This window comes from Myotis brandtii, unplaced genomic scaffold (assembly GCF_000412655.1).
Source record: "Myotis brandtii unplaced genomic scaffold, ASM41265v1 scaffold13, whole genome shotgun sequence".
NCBI lineage: Eukaryota > Metazoa > Chordata > Mammalia > Chiroptera > Vespertilionidae > Myotis > Myotis brandtii.
In genome coordinates this window covers 2,316,947-2,324,474 of record NW_005354595.1, presented here as the reverse complement: position 1 = coordinate 2,324,474, position 7,528 = coordinate 2,316,947, and the positions used below count along the sequence as shown (strand labels likewise).

The 7,528-nt window shown below is 48.4% G+C and overlaps 1 long non-coding RNA gene across 1 annotated transcript; it reads left to right on the top strand.

Annotated features, from left to right (window-relative positions):
* The first annotated feature begins 6 nt into the window (after positions 1 to 6).
* On the top strand, positions 7 to 3,172 carry LOC106725007. Its single transcript, XR_001360844.1, has 3 exons — positions 7 to 176; positions 1,823 to 1,905; positions 2,956 to 3,172. It is a non-coding gene; the product is annotated as an uncharacterized LOC106725007 (long non-coding RNA).
* Positions 3,173 to 7,528: the final 4,356 nt, after the last annotated feature.

The window sequence follows — 7,528 nt, the reverse complement described above, 5'->3', positions numbered from 1 at the left end:
GGCCCCCGCCTCCCACCTGGGAGGCTGCACCTCCAGCTCCCACCACCGCCGCCGGGACTGCAGCACACCCTCCTCCCTCGGGGCTGCGCCCGGTAATCGCAAACCGAGTCTCTGCTGCCCCCTGCCGGCCCGAGGGTCCCCTGCTGCTGTAGGTGTGCTCACGTGTGTACACGTAGGTGAGCACACACGTGTTTCCGGCGCCCCGAGCCCTGGAGACGCCTGAGAGTCTCCCCTTGCGTGGCTAGGAAATCTGGGCTGTATGCCCACCGGAAGCCTGGCCCCGAGGCCTGAGAGAGAATAGCATTAAGTGGAGGCCCTCCTGACCCTCAGTTTCCCCTCTGGCGAAGGAGAGGGGTGGACCATGTAATCTATGAGATCCCTGCTACTTGATTAAGTTCGGTCATTTTAAGATCTCAGAGCTGTTAGGGCCCCTTCAGCCACTGCAGTCCAATGGGCTCATTCCAAATAAGGAAACTGAGGCTGGGCAAGGAGAGGGAGTACTTCTGCAACTTACTACACAGAGAAACGCCTTTCCCCAAGGAACTCGTGTCCAGTATTGACTCAGAGGCCTGCACAGATAGCCATAACCCAGAAGGCTAGTAAAGGCTGAACAAATTACTGGGAAGCAAAGTAGGACTGAGACTCGAGAAAGAATAGTATAGGACTCGCTGGGAATATCAGAGGTGCCCCTCAGGTGTACAAGTCCAAGGCCTTGCTTCAGGGAGAAGGGTTTGTCCTGTAGAAGAGGAAGCTGAAAGGAGGTCAGGCCTCTTGAGATGAAAAACACTACTTTTTTTGTGCCTGACACTGTGCTAAACCCTTTCCATTCATCATCTCACTTAATCCTCAGGACAGCCTGGTTCAATAGACGATTTGATCCCCACTGGACAAAGGAGGAAATCGAAGCTAAGAGAGCTTAAAAGCCTTGCTCCAGATTCCATGGTTAACAGGGACTCCTGTGCAGGGCTTCAAAGCTGTTGCTCCTAGCTACTGCCAGGCTGAGGCATGTGGCCTGATGGGCAAGCGATGAAGGTTTCTAAGAGGCCTGGACAGGGGCAGTGGCCACAGCAAAAGGATCAGAGAAAGAAGGAGGGGTCAATCAGGAAGCACACCCCCCCCCCCTCAAAAAAAAAGAGATATTTATTGAGGATCAGGTAGTATCTTAGGTGATTTCATGGATGATATTTTCATTAATCCTCACTCCAACCCTTCTAAGTAGTTCTATTTATCCCTATTGATTTAGGTGTGGCTTGGAGCTTAGACAAGTAATATCCTTGCCGGAGGTCTCAGAGTTCCTGAATGGCAGCAGCCAGTATCCTTACTTGTTGCTTAGTGTTCCCTTTACGACTCTACAGGAGTCTAAGGTGTGACAGTTAACTCTGAGGGGGCATCTCCAATCAGCCAGCTGATACCCACTCTGCTCCCCTCCCCACAAGACTTGACACAATAGAATACCATCTGTATTCTATTCAGAGGAAGCCCAACATGCTTCCTGGGTCTAAGGATAACCCATGTCCTACTACATAGCCCAAGAATGCTCTGGTAGAGTGAGTAAAGATGTCCACATCTCAATCCCCAGAACCTGACATAGCAAAAGGAACGTGATGAAATTAAGGGGGTTGAGGTGGGGAGAGTTACCCTGGATTATCTGGGTGGGCCCAATATAATCACAAGGGCCCTTACAAGTGGGAGACAGAAGGGTCAGAGTAAGAGGTGATGTGACAATGGCAGTAGGAGTCAGAGCAATGCATCCAGGAACCAAGGAATGGGGGCAGCTCCTAGAAGTTGGGAAAGATAAGGAACAGATTATCTTATCCCCTAGATATTCCAGAAGGAACACAGCCCAAGGACAGAACGTTTTCTTCTCATTATTATGTCCTCACCCAACACCTAGCGTGCGGTCTGGTAAGTAAGCATTTAATAAATGCTTGCTGAATGAATGCAAGGTCTCATTTCAATGTGCTAATGGCTCAGTGGGGTAGGGCTTGTTGTTGCCTTTTAGAGATGGGGAAAGTGAAGATTGGAGTGGAGCCAGCACTCAAACCCTGTCTCCCGATGCCAGATCCCGTGTGCTCTGAACAGTATCACGTCATCAGGAATCACCTGGGGGTGCCAGATTGCTTTAGTTTTACCTGTACCTCCTCTGTGTCAGACACTGTCACCTAATTGATATCATTTAGTCCTCATCACCATGTTGATTTAAGCACTCTTTTCTCCACCACACTGAGGAGAAACAGAGGGTCAGGCCTTCCTTTTTAAAAAAAATGTTTTTATTGATTTTAGAGAGAGAGGAAAAGAGAAGGTGAGAGAGAGACATTGATAAGAGAGAGAAACACGGATCCTCCTGCATGCTCCCTACTGGGATCAAGCCCAAAACCCAGGCCTGTGCCCTGACCCAGAAGCGAACTGGTGACTTCTCGGTGCAAGGGACAACACTCAACTGAGTCACACAGGCCAGGCTCAGGCCTTCCTTTGATTAAATTTCATGTCACCCAGATTCAATCTCAGAATTTCAGATTTGATGAGCAAGTTCGCATGTTGTCTGCTCACAGTGTTATGTACTTTCATCTTTGCCTTTTTGACCTAAAAGTCCCTAACCCTGTTACCTGAGCTCTATAACCAGCCCTCCAAATTTTTGATTTGCCAGTTCTCAGACCTCCCTGCTCAGTATCAGTGGGCCAGGAGTTCACACATACCTGTCAATACATCACTCTTTTGTGCGCCTTTTGGTCCACAAACTGTAATTCAGAATCCCCAGTATTTCACCTGTGTTTTTGTCTTGAACCATCCTGGGCCGAAGTTCTCAAGAAACGGTCTACATTAAATGCCAGGTCTTTTCCTTGGTCAGAAATACGAGCTTGACTTCCTCAACTTCACAAACAATAGTTGGAATTATATCCTTAAAGTCACCTCTTGCCTTCTCTTCGGCTACCACTTCTTTCCCCACCTCCTCAGGTTCCTGGGAACTTTCCACCATGCCTCCCATCACAACTCCAGCGCTTTGTGTCATCAGAAAACCTTGGGGAGAGTTCCTTATGCACTCCTTCCTCCAGAGTAATGTAGTTTTACATGTTAATTAAACAGCCCCTTGCTGTCTCTAAGGAACTCCTTTCAGAAATGTGCCATTTACCCGAACCTTTGTTTCCTGGCTCATTTCCTAGACTCAATAAAAGTGTGCCTCATTCTGACTCCTTTTCTTTTCCCTTAGAACAACATTACACTTTAATGTATGTTCCTGTTTACTCCCCTGTGAATTGTTCTTCCCAGAAACATTTATTGAGACCTTACTATGTGCCACAAAGCCTTTCCTACACTTCCAATAAACATAAGCTTCTGGGAGCAGGCAAAAATGGGTGAAGGGGATCAATTGTACGGTGATGGATGATAATTAGACTTACAGTGATGATCATTATGTGGTGTATATAAATATCTATACTAATAAAAGGGTAATATGCTAATTAGACCGGATCGACTGGACATCTTCCAGACATCCGACTTCCTTCCAGACAAAGCCATGGTGGTGGGGGCCGAGGCAGAGGCGGTTAGGTGCAATCAGACTGGCGTGGGGGAGCAAGCAGTTAGGGGGCAATCAGGCCGGCAGGAAAGGGCAGTTGGGAGCTATCAGACAGGTAAGGGAGGGCAGTTGAGGGTGATCAGGCTGGCAGGGGAGGACAGTAAGGCAGCGATCAGGACTGCTGGGGAGGGCAGTTAGGTGGCGATTAGGCCGGCAGGCAGAGGCGGTTAGGGGCAATCAGGCAGGCAGGCAGAGGCAGTTAGGAGCCACCAGCAGTGGGACTTCCCCCGAGGAGTCCCAGTTTGGAGAGGGTGCAGGCCAGGCTGAGGGACACCCCCCCCACACACACATGAATTTCGTGCACTGGACCTCTAGTTGAATTATAATGTACACCTAAAGTATATACAATGTTGTATACCAATTTTACCACAATAGGAAAAACATGTTGATTGAACCTTTCTGCTATTGTTTCACAATAACTATTACTAGTTAGAGACTGTGTAGAGCTGTCTGCCAGCCTAGCATCCACTTTCCCTTCTTTGGGTTACAGAGTTTGGGTTACTATGCAGAACTACTTCACCACCACTCAGAAGCCTAGTGGTTGCCCTGGCTGGTGGGGCTCAGTTGGTTGAGCATCATCCCATGCACCAGGAAATTGCTAGTTCAATCCCAGTCAAGGGCACATGCCCGTGTTTCGGGCTCAATCCTGGGTAGGGGGCATGCAGGAGGTAGCTGATCCATGTTTCTCTCTTATCAATGTTTCTCTCTCTCCCTCTCCCTTGCTGTCGCTCTAAAAGTCAATAAACTATTCTTTAAAAAGAAAGAGAAAGAAAAAAAGAACCCTAATGCTCTAGGTCAGTGATGGTGAACCTATGACACGCGTGTCAGAGGTGACACACGAACTCATTTTTTTGGTTGATTTTTCTTTGTTAAATGGCATTTAAATATATCAAATAAATATCAGAAATATAAGTCTTTGTTTTACTATGGTTGCAAATATCAAAAAATTTCTATATGTGTCACGGCACCAGAGTTAAGTTAGGGTTTTTCAAAATGCTGACACGCCGAGCTCAAAAGGTTCGCCATCACTGCTCTAGGGGAAGCTGTCCACCAGTGTTTCAGGTGCGGCACATGATCAGGCTTGGTTAATCAGAGCCTTGCATTTCCCAGATACCGGTTGCTGGCTCAAGAATGGGCAATACCTCATGTCAGGCCAATGCAACTCTTGCAGAAACTATTGGGAACCAACAGTATTAAGCCTGGAGCTCCTTGCTGCGGGCCTACCTTGACACAACCTGGAGAAAGTCCTAGGATGACAGCAACACACAGAGAAGCAGAGGCAAGCCTTAGACATAACTTTCTGATGACAATTTCATTTTGACTACGTGGATCCAGCCGTGCCTGAAGCTACTCCCTGGAATTTACAATTTAAGGAGTGAATCAGTTTAGAATGGAGATTTTCCAGGTCTCTTTACTGAGCACAGAGCATAAGCATTGTTTTGAATAGGAACTCATTTTTTTTCATGATTTAAAGGATTTATTTTCAAGTAAATAATTAGCAAAGCAATGCTCATCACCAAATTGTACAGAAATAAATGGAGAGCTAATAAGTCATCTAAATTTGTAGATTCAGAAGTGGCAATAAGAGGACATTTTGGTGACTACAACTGAGTCCCGAATTCAAATTTTTAGCCAATCTTTCCCCCCTGCTCCAGGTCATATTTCTGACTTCCTCCTCTGCACCTACCCTCTAGATCTCCGTTCCAAACATTTACTCTCCAACCCTCCGCCTCGACTCAAGAGGTCAATATCTGGAAACAGGAGTGTCCCCCACTTTCCTGATGCCAGCCCTGGCATGGGTTTCCTACCTGAGGACTCATTTCTTCCCTGAAGGATGTGCATTCGCTTTGGAGAAACACATGTGAGTCTGATGCGATTGCCCGCCTAACATTTATACTGGAGATGCGCACAGAGAGTGGAAGGGGACATTTTTATAGGGCCTGCCCCCTGCTGCCTCCCTGCCTCCTCTCTGATGCCACCCCCTCTCCCAGCCATTCCTGGGGAGCTTTTCTGTCTCTTACTCTCTCTGAGCCAACTGCTGACCTTTTATTCTTTTCTATCCACTGGTCTACAGTCAGTGCTGTCCAATGGAACTTTCTGGAATGATTGGAAACATTCTATATCTGGGCTACCTAATATGGCAGCCACTAGCCACAGGTGACTATTGAGCACTTTAGTGCAACTATAAAGGACCAAATATTTAATTTTAGTTATTTAAATATCTGCCTACATTTAGAGATCACTATTGGACAACACAGGACTAGACATCACCCCCATTACCTATAGCTGGCTTCATGTCCCTAGTCCTTGCCCCACACCTATTGGGCAGGACTAGTTCCTTTTGCTCTGTCCCCAAACTGCCGACATTCACTTTCCCATGTCTGGCCAAGTCACAAGGTATGACAGCTCTGATCCTATTTGCCATCAAATCGAAAACCCGTCTTCTGCCAAGTTGGTCAAAACCAAGGTAAGCTGTTCTTTCGGGTAAAGCCCTTCGCGGCTGCGCTGCTGCTGGTGGTGGAATGTGCTTTTGAAAACCTGCCATAACTCAGAGCGGAAGCACATTCCAAGGTGAGGGTCCCGTGAATCACCTGGGTTAACATTGCAAAGCCAAGGTGCACAGACCCAGACACACCTCTTTCCCTGATGTAGACTTTAAGTCCTAGTTCTAGCCCAGGAAAGTGAGAAGAAAGAGAAGGCAGTGGGTAGAGTCAGATGCTTGCCATGAAGGTTTTGAAAGAAGGTGGTCTGGGAGGGGCCTCAAGAGTGGGCTCGCTGGGGAGGAGCTAGTGGCCGTGGAGATCTTAAAGAGAGCACAGTGACTACATGGGGTTAAGAGAAAATGCAGGCAGGGAAATGGAGATGGTAGATCCGGACCACTTACCCTGAAAGCTTAGCATCAAAGGGAGGCAGTGAGTTATCAAAGAAAGAGCATGGGGCTTCTGCTGAATTCTAGTCTGAGACTTACTCTTCTCATCTGTAAAATGGGTGAGTACTATAACCTCAAAGCTGTGCTATGATAGTGATATGACATAACAGGTAATTGATACAAACAAACAAACAAACAAACAAAAGGAGCAAAGCTTTATAAACTGCAAAATCCTGTAAAAGTATAAGGCTGGAAGAAGGATGGGACCGGGCAGGAGCTAGAAGGGCAAGGGGACCAAGCAAAGGTTTGAGGGACATGGTTCTTATTTTAATATTGGGGGGGTGGGTAATCCAAATGCAGAGGGGAAACAAAGGAAGAAGCCTGTGGAGAGGGATGAGGGGGGCATCAGGGAGCAACCAGAGAGAGTATCTGGGTGGGGGAAGGAGTAAATGGCGTTTTCTGAAGCTGGAGGGAAGGCTGGACAGAGAGCAGCGGGGTGGAGCTGAGAACGGACAAACGCTTCTCAGAGGCACCTGCTTCTCATTCCCAGGGAACAATAGAAAGGATAACACTGCGCGACGCTGTGCGGAGGTTGCTGGTTTATGAAGCGCCGCCACAGACATGACCACATGTAATTACCCTGCCTGACAGCCCTGCTGGGAGGCGGCGCAGCCCGGGTCACAGCTGAGAAAACCGGAGCTCGCAGGAGTTGTGGGACTTGCCCCAGGTGACATGGCTGGCAAGCAGCAGCGCAGGCCAGGATGGGAACCCGCGCATCGCAGCTCCCTGGCTGGGCCTCCTCCCCTCCCTCTGCACCCTCTGCACACTGAAACCCGGCCCTTCCCTGCAGCCACGCCAGCTCCCACCCGCCTGACTCACTGGGAGGGGCCCTTGTTCTTCTTTTCTCCCCAGAGCCAGTTTCTGACCTTCCAGACTCCACCCTCTCTTTCATCCCTTCGTCTCCCTCTCCCCTGGCCCCTGTCTCCCTTTTGATTACGCTGTTAGAAATAAAGGCAGGGGTTTTAATGATATTAAGATGGGAGCCACTGGAGACCTGCTCTGCCCTGACACCCCCCCTTCCCCGT